The sequence below is a fragment of the Oncorhynchus nerka genome, linkage group LG2 (genome assembly GCF_034236695.1).
Source record: "Oncorhynchus nerka isolate Pitt River linkage group LG2, Oner_Uvic_2.0, whole genome shotgun sequence".
In the NCBI taxonomy this organism is placed as follows: domain Eukaryota; kingdom Metazoa; phylum Chordata; class Actinopteri; order Salmoniformes; family Salmonidae; genus Oncorhynchus; species Oncorhynchus nerka.
In genome coordinates, this window is record NC_088397.1 from 34,812,234 (window position 1) to 34,828,708 (window position 16,475).

The following is a 16,475-nucleotide window of genomic DNA, read 5'->3' on the forward strand; positions in this document are numbered from 1 at the left end:
TGGGACCCTTGTGATTGCAACCAGATGAAGATCTTCAAAGGTAAGTGATTTATTTTATAACTATTTCTGACTTTTATGACTCCTCTGCTTGGTTGGAAAATGTATGTAATGCTTTTGTGTGCGGGACGCTGTCCTCAGATATTCACATGGTGTGCTTTCACTGTAAAGCCTTTTTGAAATCTGACAAAGCGGCTGGATTACAAGAAGTTAAGCTTTTAAATTATGTATGACACTTGTATTTTCATGAATGTTTAATATTACGATTTCTGTCAATTTGGCGCTCTGCAATTTCACCGGATGTTGTTGAGGTGGGACGCTAGCGTCCCAATGATCCGTAAGAAGTTAACACTTTTCTGGTTACTACATGATTCCATATGTGTTATTTCTTAGTTTTGAGGTCTTCACTATTATTCTACAATAGAATAGTAAAATAGTAAAAATAAAGAAAAACCCTTGAATGAATAGGTGTTCAATAACGTTGGACTGGTAGTGTATATTGACACTATCTATTTCTGATATTGCTACTATGCAAATAGCCATTTGGCTGTACCGTTTAAACCTTCAATCCACTTAGCAAGACTTAGCAGAATATTGATATATAAAATGAATTTTGATATGTTTTAAAGTATATATATATATATATATATATTTGATGTAACCTTTATTTAACTAGGCAAGTCAGTTAAGAATAAATTCTTATTTACAATGACGGCCTACCCTGGACGACACTGGGCTAATTTTGTGCTGCCATATGGGACTCCTAATCACAGAGTGATGCAGTCTGGATTTGAACCAGGTACTCCAGTGACGTGTCTTGCACTGAGATACAGTGTCTTAAACCACTGCGCTGCTCGAGAGCCTAAGCATATGTGTGGCCGTAACATGATTTTGTGACATACCACACAGACTCACTAAACACAAACACTTTGTTTGTAAATTATGTCTGAGTGTTGGAGTGTGCGCCTGCCTATCTTGTCAATACATTTTTTTTTAAATAAAAAATGGGCCTAATGGTTTAAGGAATTTGAAACTATTTATACTTTTACTTTTGATACTTAAGTACATTTTAGCAATTCCATTTATCTTTGATACTTAAGTATTGTTCTCACCAAATACTTTAAAACTTTTACTCAAGTAGTATTTTACTTGATGACTTTTACTTCAGTCATTTTCTATTAACCTCTTGTGACAAGGGGGCAGTATTTTCATTTTTGGAAAAAATAATGTTCCCAAAGTAAACGGGATATTTTGTCAGGACAAGATGCTAGAATATGCATATAATTGACAGCTTAGGATAGAAAACACTCTAAAGTTTCCAAAACGGTCAAAATATTGTCTGTGAGTATAACAGAACTGATACTGCAGGCGAAAGCCTGAGAGAAATCCAATCCGGAAGTGACTCATGTTTTGAAAGCTCTGTGTCCCTATTGAGCAGTGAATGGGATATCAACCAGATTACTTTTTCTACGTATTCCCCAAGGTGTCTACAGCATTGTGACGTAGTTTTACGCCTTTATGTTGAAGAATACCCGTAAGCGGCTACATTGTGTAAGTGGTCACCTGATGGCTCTCAGAGTGATTCTTGCGTAAAATACAGAGGTAGCCATTTTTCCAATCGGTCCTACTGAAAAGCCAATTGTCCCGGTGGATATATTATCGAATAGATATTTGAAAAACACCTTGAGGATTGATTATAAAAAACATTTGCCATGTTTCTGTCGGTATTATGGAGCTAATTTGGAATATTATTCGGCGTTGTCGTGACCGCTATTTCCGGTGGATTTCTCAACATAACGTGACCAACAAACGGAGGTATTTTGGTTATGAAAATAAGCTTTATGGAACAAAAGGAACATTTGCTGTCTAACTGGGAGTCTCATGAGTGAAAACATCCGAAGCTCATCAAAGGTAAACTAATAATTTGATTGCTTTTCTGATATTCGTGACTAAGCTTCCTGCTGCTAGCTGGACATAATGCTATGCTAGGCTATCGATAAACTTACACAAACGCTTGTCTTGCTTTGGCTGTAAAGCATGATTTCAAAATCTGAGTTGACAGGGTGATTAACAAAAGGCTAAGCTGTGTTTCACTATATTTCACTTGTGATTTCATGAATATGAATATTTTCTAGTAATATTTTCTGACCGTTGCGCTATGCTAATCAGTGTAGTTGATGACAATTCTCCCGGATCCGGGCCACCATCTACAAAAGTTCACTCAAAAAGGCAATATTTCAGAACTGGGTTTGATTTAGTTTTTGTTGATTTAATTCTGAAATGTTTGTTAATATATTTAAACTTCCATTGGTTAATCTATTGCTCAGTTATCATTTGGCTCATGTAAATATTTCTGTAGTTGTCCCTTTAAATATCCTAAGGTCAACATCCTCATCGTGTTCCCATTTTTCTCATGTAAATGTTGTAGCTAGATAAAAAGATTAAATAATTTATTTATGAAATATCAAGTCTTTGCTCTTTTCTTCATTACCATGCTGATGATTTCAAGTTGTATTGGATACATTTGTTATCTGTTAAAGACATTGAATACATTTTGTTTAGTATATTTACTATATTTAGATGTTTCATTTATTTCTCTGTGTAGTAAGGTCATTTAAAGTTGTGTGATTTGGTTTATGTACAAACATTTCAATGTTTAACACACAGTAACCAAAAACCTGGTCTAAATGTGCATATTCATACTTTGCAGCAAACAGAAAGTTCTGCAAATTCACCACAACAGTTTGCGACAAAACGAATTTGCATGTGAAAATATGAGCTTGTCACACATTTATGGTGAATTGGCCAAAGGTTTGCCACAACTGTTTGCCAGAACCTGTTTTTCTGTAAGGGTAATGAACCTCCACTTAGACATGAAAGGAGGAGAACAATAGAAATGGGGTGGAGATGATCTTTCAACCTTTATTTGCACAAATGTCAACAAAGCCTTACATGAAAACACCCCTGTCATTTTTATCTGTTGTATACTTCAAGAACATGGGGTCTAGTTAGCAAGGTTGGGGTCGATTCAGAATTTAGTTACGAATTGCTCTTGAATTTCAATTAAACTCTTGAATTTGAATCAAATTTGAATTGGACATGCCTTACAGGAAGCAGAATTTGGATTTAATTAAAATGTGCAAATTAGTCTACACTTCAAATGTTTATTTTTATATTACGTATAGATGGTTACCAATACTATGTACACTACCATTCAAAATGTTGGGGTCACTTAGAAATGTCCTTGTTTTTGAAAGAAAAGCAATTTTTTGTCTATTAAAATAACATAAAATTGATCAGAAATACAGTGTAGACATTGTTAATTTTGTAAATGACTATTGTAGCTGGATACGGCTGATTTTTTTATGGAATATCTACAAAGGCGTACAGAGGCCCATTATCAGCAACCATCACTCCTGTGCACGTTGTGTTAGCTAATCCAAGTTTACATTTTAAAAGGCTAACTGATCATTAGAATCCCCTTTTTCAATTATGAAAACTGTTGTCCTGATTAAAGAAGCAATATAACTGGCCTTCTTTAGACTAGTTGAGTATCTGGAGCATCAGCATTTGTGGGTTTGATTACAGGCTCAAAATTTGCCAGAAACAAAGGCTTTCTTCTGAAACTCGTCAGTCTATTCTTGTTCTAAGAAATGAAGGCTATTCCATGCGAGAAATTGCCAAGAAACTGAAGATCTCGTACAAAGCGGTGTACAACTCCCCTTCACAAAACAGCGCAAACTGACTCTAACCAGAATAGAAAGAGTAATGAGAGGCCCCGGTGCACGGCTGAGCAAGAGGACAAGTACATTAGAGTCTCTAGTTTGAGAAACAGATGCCTCACAAGTCCTCAACTGGCAGATTCATTAAATAGTAGCTGGTGTAACTGAGTCAGGTTGTGTAGGCCTCCTTGCTCGCACATGCTTTTTCAGTTCTGTCCACACATTTTCCATGGGATTGTGGTCAGGGCTTTGTGGCCACTCCAATACCTTGACTTTGTTGTCCTTAAGCCATTTTGCCACAACTTTGGAAGTATGCTTAGGGTCATTGTTCATTTGGAAGGCGCATTTGCGACCAAGCTTTAACTTCCTGATTGATGTCTTGAGATGTAGCTTCAATATATCCATCTAATTTTCCATCCTCATGGTTCCATCTATTTTGTGAAGTGCACCAGTCCCTCCTGCAGCAAAGTACCCCCACAACATTATGCTGCCACCCCCGTGCTTCATGGTTGGGATGGTGTTCCTCGGCTTGCAAGCCTCACCCTTTTTCCTCCAAACATGACGATGGTCAATTATGGCCAAACAGTTCTATTTTTGTTTCAGACCAGAAGACATTTCTCCAAAAAGTACAATCTTTGTCCCCATGTGCAGTTGCAAACTTTAGTCTGTATTTTTAATGGCGATTTTGGAGCAGTGGCTTCGTCCTTGCTATGGATATAGATACTTTAGCACCTGTTTCCTCAAGCATCTTCAAAAGGTCCTTTGCTGTTGTCCTGGGATTGATTTGTACTTTTCACACCAAAATACGTTCATCTCTAGGAGACAATATGCGTCTCCTTCCTGAGTGGTATGACGGCTGCGTGGTCCCATGGTGTTTATACTTGCATACTATTGTTTGTGCAGATGAACGTGGTACCTTCAGGTGTTTGGAAATTGCTCCCAAAGATGAACCAGACTTGGCTGATTTCTTTTGATTTTCCCCTGATATCAAGGAAATAGGCAGCGAGTTTGAAGGTAGGCCTTGAAATACATCCACATGTACACCTCAAATTGATTCAAATGATGTAAATTATCAGAAGCTTCTAAAGCCATGACATAATTTTCTGGAATTTTCCAAGTTGTTTAAAGGCACAGTCAATTTAGAGTATGTAAACTTCTGACCCACTGGAATAGTGATACAGTTAATTATAATTTAAATCATCTGTCTGTAAACAATTTTAGGAAAAATTACCTGCGTCATTCACAAAGTAGATGTCCTAACTGACTTCCCAAAACGATAGTTTGTTAACAAGAAATTCGTGGAGTGGTTGAAAAATGAGTTTTAATGACTCCAACCTAAGTGTATGTAAACTTCCGACTTCAACTGTACATACACACATGTCATCATGTCTCAATTGCAAATAGGGTAGAAATCTATTTGCATAGCTATGATTACAGGAACAAAAAAAGCATTGCTGTACAAAATAAGGAGAGATTTCAACATTGACCATATTATTGCATTAACCAAGTGGAATTAAGTAAAATAACCCTCCTGTTTCACTACTCATTAAGCAACATATATAATTTTGATAGTCTAGCATATAACTTTGAGCATGGTAGTCTTTTAGAATAGGTATGAACAAAAGTAATGAAAACAGTTCAATGGAAGAGACTATTTGTCTTCACCCTTGAGTGTCTTTTTAACACGAGGCACAAGGAACATGCTGCCATCGGAGGTCTGCTGGAGAGAGTAGTCACTGGGAGAGTAGGGCTTCCCCTCCTCATCTCTCAGCCGACTGAACACCTCCAGGTACAGACTCCCCAGCTGCTCCTTTAGCTCCTTCAGACTGCCTTTCCTCTGGGCACTCACCCTGAGTAAGTGTGCCTTCTTCTCGCACAGTGCTTCAAGCTCCCCCTCCAGGCCTGAGATGCTCTCCATCTTGCGCTTGCGGCAGTTCTGGGCTGCCACCTTGTTCTTTCCCCGTCGGCGGATGTCGGATCAGGACCAGCTGGACCTCGTTAAGCTGGTGCTTGGACATGAGCTCATTGAAGTCGTCCACGGGCAGGTTGATAATGAGCTCCACAGCAAAGGGGATCCCCAGGGCCTTGGCCTGCTGTTCGTCTCTGGACAGACGGGACTGGCAGCCCGCAGAGTGTCTTCTCGACTTGTCTTTGGTGAATGGGCGCTGGTTATGGCCGTTGCCCTCTATGAGCTCACTCTTTGGGTAGGGTAGCCTGTCTGCCGGAAAATGGGATACTGGACCAGTGTTGAAAGGGGAGGACTGTTGTTCCTCTCCATGGAGAGACAGTGAGAACATCTCTCTGTACTCAGACCGGTTGCTGTCCATCTCCTCCAGGTCTGAGTCGCTGTATCCCATAGAACTATCGTCCTGATGGGATTTCATAGGCGAGCTGACATTGTCCATTGACAGACCGGAGTCAGAGTCAGGGAACTCTGTAGCAGTCCTGTGTCCATCTGTCAGGGAAAATTGGGGGACATGTATTTCTGACGGTTCCAGTGGTTTGTGTCTCACCTCCTTCTCCGCCTCATTGGAAGTAAAGGATAACATGGGGGAGCTTGGTTTTGTGTTTGAGTGGTCAGTGTAGAACAGCTTACAGAGCCTGTCTGTGGTGTAGGTTGTGTTGAGCTCTCGGGGTTTCAGAGTCATTTGGTTGAGGTTGTCAGGGGGAACCATCCCTTTGAAGTTGTTGATGAGTAGGACAGGTGGTGTAGTATCAATGTTTGTGACCAAGCCTGGGAGCTCAGGCAAGTAGAAGCTGTAGTTAGGGTCCTGCACCTCTAAGGGCATGCTTGTGCTGGTATAGCCATTCTGATCCAGGATATCTGACACTTGCATTTTTAAGTTCTGCTGTTGAAAATAGAGGAAATCAAAGAATTAGAAAACAGGCAGTGACCTATATACATTGTAAAATATTTTATTGAAAGGTGAGACTGTTAATTTCACGTCTTCATTATCATAGTGAAAAACAAAAGACTTGTAATCTCTAGTGGGCAACCCTTATAAACAATGGGTAAAATGACTATCTAAAATTGGATAGCATTGCCATTGTAGTTCAAGACTATGTACAGTCATGGCTGAAATAGCTTTATATTTGGATACGTGCTATCCCGTGGTGGAACTATATACAGCTCCATAGCAAGTATGAAAACCCTATTCAGTGAAACTTGATCACAGAGTGAATTAATACAATTAATGAATGAATGACATTTTCTATGTGTCAAATCGCCAGTTGGCATTCAGCCAACTTGACACAACATGGGCCAGCATCCCTGTGGAACGCTTTCAACATCTTGTAGAGCCCATGCCCCGATGCATTGAGGCTGTTCTGAGGGCAAAAGGGCGGGTGCAACTCACAATTAGGAAGGTGTTCTTCATGTTTGTATACTGGCTATTGTACACACCGAGTAGATATGATCGATACAGTCTCTGGATTTACGAAAACTTTTTTGTTTTTCCACCATAATGTTTTGATCCTCCAAAAAGGTCATTAACCTACTGTTGAGGATGGATGAATATAATTTATAGATCGTACCTAGTAAACTTATGCCTCCCCAGTTCAGTGGCACTCTCTGGTCATTTTTTAATGATTTGGTAATGGGATTTAGTATGGACTTATTCCAAGTGGATGGAGGTACACTGTACTCTAAACAAATTCAAAGCACACCATGTAGAACTTAAGTTAATTTAGATGATTTTAAGACTTCATTAAGAAGTTCATCAATGCCAAATGCCTTCCCATTTTTTGCTGTGTCAATCGCCTTCTTAACTTCTGCCACGGACAACTCCTCATTTAGGTACGGGTTACAGTTGAAGTCGGAAGTTTACATGCACTTAGGTTGGAGTCATTAAAACTTGTTTTTCAACCACTCCACACATTTCTTGTCAACAAACTGTCATTTTGGCAAGTCGGTTTGAACATCTAATTTGTGCATGACACAAGTAATTTTTCCAACAAACAGATTATTTCACTTATAATTCACTGTATCACAATTCAAGTGGGTCAGAAGTTTACGTACAATAAGTTGAATGTGCCTTTAAACAGCTTGGGAAATTCCAGAAAATGATGTCATGCTTTAGAAGCTTCTGATAGGCTAAACGACATCATTTCAGTCAATTGGAGGTGTAGCTGTGGATGTATTTCAAGGCCTACCTTCAAACTCAGTGCCTCTGCTTGACATCATGGGAAATCAAAAGAAATCAGCCAAGACCTCAGAAAAAAATTGTAGTCCTCCACAAGTCTGGTTCATCCTTGGGAGCAATTTCCAAACACCTGAAGGTACCACGTTCATCTGCACAAACAATAGTACGCAAATATAAACACCATGGGACCACGCAGCCGCCATACCGCTCAGGGAGGAGACGCATTCTGTCTCCAAGAGATGAACATACTTTGGTGCAAAAAGTGCAAATCAATCCCAGAACAACAGCAAAGGACCATGTGAAGATGATTGAGGAAACAGGTACAAAAGTATCTATATCCACAGTAAAACGAGTCCTATATCGACATAACCTGAAAGGTCACTCAATGAAGCCACTGCTCCAAAACCGCCATAAAAAAGACAGATTACAGTTTGCAACTGCACATGGGGACAAAGATTGTACTTTTTGGAGAAATGTCCTCTGGTCTGATGAAACAAAAATAGAAATGTTTGGCCATAATGACCATCGTCATGTTTGGATGAAAAAGAGTGAGGCTTGCAAGCTGAGGAACACCATCCCAACCGTGAAGCACGGGGGTGGCAGCATCATGTTCTGGGGGTGCTTTGCTGCAGGAGGGACTGGTGCACTTCACAAAATAGATGGCATCAAGAGGACGGAAAATTATGTGGATATATTGAACAACATCTCAAGACATCAGTCAGGAAGTTAAAGCTTGGTTGCAAATGGGTCTTCCAAATGAACAACGACCTCAAGCATACTTCCAAAGTTGTGGCAAAATGGCTTAAGGACAACAAAGTCAAGGTATTGGAGTGGCCATCACAAAGCCCTGACCTCAATTCTATAGAAAATGTGTGGGCCGAACTGAAAAAGCATGTGCGAGCAAGGAGGCCTAGAAACCTGACTCAGTTACACCAGTTACACCCAACTAATTGTGGGAAGCTTCTGGAAGGCTACCTGGAACATTTGGCCCAAGTTAAACAATTCAAAGGCAATGCTACCAAATACTAATATAGTGTTTGTAAACTTCTGACCCACTGGGAATGTGATGAAAGAAATGAAAGCTGAAGTAAATTATTCTCTCTACTATCATTCTGACATTTCAATACAGTATATAAGAGGGTTCTGAGTTTGACGTTGTGTTTTTTTGTTGTTGTGTTTTTCTTCCTTTATTTAACTAGGCATGTCAGTTAATAACAAATTAACGGCCTAGGAACAGTGGGTTAGCTGCCTTGTTCAGGGGCAGAACGACAGATTTTTACCTTGTCAGCTCGGGGATTCGATATTAAAACCTTCCGGGTTACTAGTCCAATGCTCTAACCACTAGGCTACCTGCTGCCGCTACCTGCCATTTCCCAGTTTAGTTTTCAGGGAACATGGGTCTTTATAAAATTCTTCCTCAAAATATGCCACATTTTCATTACCTGAGAACAAACTTGCAAACCCCTTCTTCCACTCATTAAGTACCTGTGTAATATCGAACTTCAGCCCCCCTGCTCTTCACTGACTTCCATTGGAATTTTCTTATGTCGTTTTGGTCCCAACTTATTTGGTTCCAGAACTGTTGAGAATTTATTGTCTGTTTCTCCTCAAGGTGTAATACCTGCCCTCTCTGATAACTGTTTGAATAGGCTCAGTTTTTAATCAAACACATGCTGTTTTTTCTTAAAATCCTTTCTAAAATGTTATCTTGTATTCCTATCTTTACACTGTAGATATAAGTGCTCAGCATTGCGGTGTAGAGATCAAAGGTCTCTTAACTCATCATTCCAATAAGGCTTGTTCGGCTTGTAAACGTTCCTGGACTTGAGTTCAATGAGTTCTAATGTGCGTGCTATTTCAGAACATAGAAACTCAGTTGGCTAATGTATTTTCTTGCATTTAGGCCTATGCGGGGCGGGGTACGTATATTTTGTGTGATGCACAATAATACCTGTTTGAGAAAGATCATGCCAACAGAAAAGGACATAAATAAAAGAGAATTATCAGGAAGTCTACTTTTCAAATTTGTTCTAACAAAGGCGTGCTTGTGCTGTGTCCTCGCACACCCTACTGCAGCAGCCACTCGTTGTTAGGTGTCCATTACCTAGCTGAACAGGGCTTGTTGTGGCCTTATGAATTGTTCCGTTGTGCCATACCTACCTGGAGCTCAGGCAGGGAGAGCAGCTCCATCCAGGCCTGCTCCACATCCACAGGAGCTGGTTCCAGAGATGCAGGCACAGCAGTGGGAGCCTTGTGGGGGGCCAGCAGAGCAGAGAGCATGGGGTTCTGGGCCACAGGTGACTGCTGGGAGGTCAGCATATCTGGCCTACTGTTGCCAATGGAAGGGGAGGGCATGATATGTGCAGGAGGAGGATGGGGGAGCTAGAATACACAGACACATACTGGAAATTAGAGGGGATGCATTGATAAGAGGAGAAACAGATTGGAATGATGTTTTCTGGTTTATAGGTATTGGTAGTGTATTCTCTTACCTCAATGGTTTCTACGAAAGGGAATGTCTCTGCGAGAAGCTGCATGCACTCATCAAATGAAAGTGCATCCCCATCCACTCTGGAAAAAATGGTGTTCTACAAAAACAGACACACAGATATAAATTACTGGCTGTATGAGCGAAAAAAGTTATTTGAATTATTTTTGAACATAATTAACCATTGAAATCGGTTTTTCACAATTCCTAACATTTAATCCCTTTAACATTCCCTGTCTTAGGTCAGTTAGGATCACCACTTTATTTTAAGAATGTGAAATGTCAAAATACGTAATAGTAAGACAGAATTATTTATTTCAGCTTTTATTTCTTTCATCACATTCCCAGTGGGTCAGAAGTTTACATACACTCAATTAGTATTTGGGAGCATTGCCTTTAAATTGTTTAACTTGGGTCAAACATTTTGGGTAGCCTTCCACAAGCTTCCCACAATAAATTGGGTGAATTTCGGCCTATTCCTCCTGACAGAACTGGTGAAACTGAGTCAGATTTGTAGGCCTCCTTGCTCACACACGCTTTTTCAGTTCTGCCCACAAATGTTCTATAGGATTGAGCAAAAGCCTCCTGCAGCAAAGCAACCCCACAACATGATGCTTCCACCCCCGTGCTTCACTGTTGAGATGATGTTCTTCGGCTTGCAAGCCTCCCCTTTTTCCTCCAAACATAACGATGGTATTACGGCCAAACAATTATTTTTTTGTTTCATCAGATCAGAAGATATTTCTCCAAAAAGTACGATCTTTGTCCCCATGTGCAGTTGCAAACCGTAGTCTTGCTTTTTTTGGTGGTTTTGGAGCAGTGGCTTCTTTCTTGCTGAGCGGCCTTTCAGGTTTTGTTGATATAGGACTCGTTTTACTGTGGATATAGATACTTTTGTATACCACTATCAAAATAAAATTTTCAAAAACAAGACACAGAACACATACATTTCCCTAGCATAAATTCTAATCTCGTTACTCTTTCCTATTCCAGAGGGGGACCACTCTCCAGTCAGTCAGTCAGTCAGTCAGTCAGTCAGTCAGTCAGTCAGTCAGTCAGTCAGTGTCAGTCAGTCAGTCAGTCAGTCAGTCAGTCAGTCAGTCAGTCAGTCAGCCAGCCAGCCAGCCAGCCAGCCAGCCAGCCAGCCAGCCAGCCAGCCAGTCAGTCAGTCAGTCAGTCAGACAGACAGACAGACAGACAGACAGACAGACAGACAGACAGATACCTGGTTTCCCTCTGTGTTGGGCAGCTCTGATTCACTGGGTAGCAGGCAGGGCATGAACTCTCCAGTCTCCTCGTCCAGCTCCAGCTGTTCGAGCAAGGCCTTATCCTGCTCCCTCACCAGGTGCAGCCTATTCTCCTCCTCCAGTTCCCTCTGCCTGCGCAGCTCATCCTCCTTCTGCCGCAGGCTCAGGTCAAACACCTCCCGCTCGGCACCTAGGTCAATGTCCTGCCTCCACAGGATGTCAATCAAGTTCATATCCTGGCAGGAGAACAACGACCATAGTGAGTTAAGATAGGAGGATAGCAGGACAACACTACAGCCAACACCACTGCTACTCCAACTATTCTTATCTGCTCTTTAATTATTTGTTATTCTTATTTCTTACTTTTTTGTTGTTGGTTTTTCTTAAAACTGCATTGTTGGTTAAGGGCTTGTAAGTAACATTTCACTGTAACGTCTACACCTGTTGAATTCGGCGCATGTGACAAATGCGATTTGATTTGATTTGAAGGCAGGGTTCTTTAAAGAACCCCTTTTAATGCAGGGATCCTGAAGTATTTGACAAAGCGTAATCGTATTTGACAAAGCGTATTTGACAAAGCATAAGATGGATATTGTATGCTCACCCATCACGAACAAACAGAAGGCAGACAAGTGGGATCAAAAAGGGTGTGTCAACAATACCCCGAAAGCTTCTCTGTGCCACGTATTGTATCCCCTGTTCCCCTCCCTGTGGACAGCTGTCCCTTACCCCCACCTTTAGCCATAACACAACTCAATCAGATGAGATGTGTGACGAGGATGTATGAATAATACATGCTGTTCTCCTCATTCTTAAAGCAGGATGGCTCCACACCCACGTGTACATTTCAGCAACCTTCAACACCAGCATCTAGCTAAACCACCAAATACCATCAAGATCCACTAAAGAGAGCAGAGTAAAATATGAGTATTACATGCATGAAGTAAGTTATAGATACATATAGCACAGTTTACAAAGCCAGCATTTTTTTTATGTCCTTGATCAGCCTTTGTTTCTATATGCGAGAGCAGCACACAGTGTGGCTGAAAGACGCTGCTCAACTCAATAATAAGCCATTGGCCGAGATACTCTATGATTGATAATTATTATTCAGCAGGCTTGAATTTCAGTCCAATCGCAAAAATGCTGCCACTGGACCAAATATAATCTGACCAATAGGAAACAAGACAAATTTGTTCTGTTTGATAAAGCTGAACCCATATAAGAACCTCTCACAGTTATTATATCATTGGTTGTTTCATAAGATTTCTATTATATTCTATTGTCTACCATTTTTACACTGAATATTAAACTTTGATGATTATGACAAAGAACATAACACCTAATATTTGGCTGGTAGACTGCCAAACATGTGTTTGGCCTGTGAGGCAGTTTCATTCATAGGACTGCCACTGGAATGTTGCAGTAACCTCTCTAGGCTGTTTACCTCTACAATCATCATGCAAAATGCATTTGATGAATACACCTGCTAGCAAGGCACACATTTTTGAAGATTTGTCCCAACTCATTTATTTTCAAGATGACAGTAGGAGCCACAGACATTGTGGGGTTGTTTCCTGGACCCAGATTAAGCATAGGACTAAAATATGAATTTTTCCATTGACAATTATGTCTGGCTTAAAAAGCTTCATCTCGGTTCTGGGTCCAAGCGGCAAAACTATCTCTGGGTATCAATGGTTCTTTTCACAAACACAGCTCATTATGTGGCCATGAAGCTTCAAGAGTGTGTGGTGTTGACTCAGTAACAAGCTAAACATCCATTACAAAAGAGTTTCAAAGGAATGCAAGGCAAGGATCAAAAGGACAGACAGTGACCTTGACTCAACCCACATCAACCCTTTGGCTCAGTAGATAATTTAACAAGAAAACTATTCTGGTAAAGTACACATTTTCCTCCCGTATCAGTTGTTTTCCCCCATTAAACAATAAAATCGGACATTAACTTCATATTTATGGCTGGACGGCTGTTGTGATAGCGTTATTGCCACTTTATTGGGGCAGGTTTTGAATGATTATTCCCTGCTTTATGACTAGGCAGTCACACTATAGTCTTTCCACTAATGTGTCAAATCAGGGCAGCTTTAGAGGTTTTTCCCCATACAGCGTCACAGGGAATGCTCTTCTAAATAAAATAACCGACAATTCCGAATAAAATGCATGTAATAACTTGAATTGGCCATGAGTAAATGACTGAGTATGTGTCTCAGGAGTCACGCCTCCTTTAATGGACCAATCAGCAGTTGAAACAATAACAAAGCGTTCTCCATGCCACTGTTTGGGTAAAAAGCTGATGGATGGGGATGGAGAAATGTAATCACTCTCAAATTCAGACAGAGCTTTGGATGCAAGGACTTACCGTCTATATATGATATAATCATTATAGTTGTAACTATGTTTTGAGGCAAAACAGTGTTTGTTTAAAATCATTGGCGTAAAACAAGCTTATATTTTGGGTTCTGGTGGGGTACGATAGTTAAACTAAGCTCGAGGCATTTACAAAAAAGTTATATTCTTCAAAAATCTATGTACATATTATTAATTTTTAAGACCTAAAATGGATGTAGCAACTTCTGTTTTCCCCTTTAAAGTTACATGAGTGAATGGGTTACAGACATAAATGGAATATCAGACACTATCAGGCATTGCAACACATGGATTTAGTACTGTAGATATGTGGTAGTGGTGGAGTAGAGGCCTGAGGGCACACAGTGTGTTGTGAAATCTGTGAATGTATTGCAATGTTTTAAAATTGTATAAACTGCCTTAATTTGCTGGACCCCAGGAAGAGTAGCTGCTGCTTTGGGGATCCATTATAAATACAAATACAAATACACATCTTTCAGGTGTCACATTTTGATTCCTCACTATTTGTCAATATCCATACATGCATAATTAAACTACATGTGTATGACAATGTGAAGGAAGACATTAGCAATAACTGACACTGGGAGTTAAAATACATTTTATTATAGCTATTTGACAAAAATAACCAGAAGACATCAACGCTGTATTTAAAATATATATATAGAGTACTAGTCAAAACTTTGGACACACCTACTCATTCCAGGGTTTTTCTATATTTGTACTATTTTCTACATTGTTGATTACATTTACATTTTAAGTCATTTCGCAGACGCTCATCAAAACTATTAAATATTCATGTAGTAACCAAAAATGTATTAAACAAATCAAAATATATTTTATATTTGAGATTCTTCAAAGTAGTCACCCTTTGCCTTGATGACAGCTTTGCACACTGTCGGCATTCTCTCAATAAGCTCCATGAGGTAGTCACCTGGAATGCATTTCAATTAACAGGTGTGCCTTGTTAAATTAGTTAATTTGTGGAATATTCTTTCCTTCCAAATGTGTTTGAGCCAATCAGTTGTGTTGTGACAAGGTAGGAGTGGTATACAGAAGAGTACTTTATTTTCTAAAAGTCCATACTATGGCAAGAACAGCTCAAATATGCAAAGAGCAACGACAGTAAATCATTACTTTAAGACATGAAGGTCAGTCAATGTGGAAAATTTCAAGAACTTTTCTTAAAGTGTAGTTTCAAAAACCATCAAGTGTTATGATGAAACTGGCTCTCAGGAAAGGAAGACCCAGAGTTACATCTGTTGCAGAGGATATGATCATGTGGGCTGCACCTCAGATTGCAGCCCACATAAACACTTCACAAAGTTCAAGTAACATCTGAACATTGACAGTTCAGAGACTGTGTGAATCAGGCCTTAATGGTCAAATTGCTACAAAGAAACCATTTCTAAAGGACACCAATAATAATAAGAGACTTTCTTGGGCCAAGAAACACTAGCAATGGACATTATACTGGTAGAAATCTGTCCTGTGGTCTGATGAGGCCAAATTTGAGATTTTTGGTTCCAATCACTGTGTCTTTGTGAGATGCAGAGTAGGTGAACGGTTGTGTGGTTCCCACCGTGAAGCACGGAGGAGAAGGTGTGATAGTTTGGGGGTGATTTTGCTGGTAAATCAGTGATTTATTTGGAATTGAAGGCACACTTAACCAGCATGGCTACCACAGCATTCTGCAGCGATACGCCATCCCATCTGGTTTGAGCTTAGTGGGACTATAATTTGTTTTCAACAGGACAATGACCCAACACACCTCAAGGCTGTGTAAGGGCTATTTGACAAAGAAGGAGAGTGATGAAGTGCTGCATCAGATGACCTGGCCTGCACAACCACCCGACCTCAACCCAAGTAAGATGGTTTGAGATGAGTTGGACCACAGAGTGAAGAAAAAGTAGCCAACAAGTGCTTGGCATATGTGGGAACTCCTTCAAGACTGTTGGAAAAGCATTCCTCATGAAGCTGTTTGAGAGAATGTCAATGAGTGTGTAAAGCTGTCACATTGCTTGAAATACACAGTGCCTTCAGAAAGTATTCACAGCTCTTACATTTTACACAATTTGTTATGTTACATAGTTGGATAAAAATGTATTTAATTGGTCATTTTTTGAAAATGTCACGCCCTGACCGTAGATTGCTGTGTAGGTTTCTATTTTTAGTTTGGTCAAAGTGTGATGTGGGTGGGCATTCTATGTTGTAGGTCTAGGTTTTCTTTTTCTATGTGTTTGGCCTGGGATGGTTCTCAAGCAGAGGCAGCTGTCTATCGTTGTCTCTGATTGAGAGCCATATTTAGGTAGCCTGTTTTCCCATTTTGAGCTGTGGGTGATTATTTTCTGGTTAGTGTTTGTGGCACCTGTCAAAACTGTTTGTTTATCATTTTGTTGTTTGTGTATTCATTCTTAATTAAAAGTATTATGGATATGTACCACGCTGCACTTTGGTCCTCCTCTCCTTCCACCAACAAAAATCGTTACACACACAA

The 16,475-nt window shown here is 40.0% G+C and overlaps 1 protein-coding gene and 1 pseudogene across 1 annotated transcript in view; both read right to left on the reverse strand.

The window, feature by feature from the left end:
* Positions 1-16,475, reverse strand: part of LOC135572436 (uncharacterized) — a 243,011-nt gene that overhangs the window by 10,067 nt on the left and 216,469 nt on the right. The window lies entirely within an intron of this gene.
* The window catches only part of LOC115134767 (nuclear factor erythroid 2-related factor 2-like), a 215,096-nt pseudogene continuing 201,520 nt past the window's right edge, over positions 2,900-16,475 (reverse strand).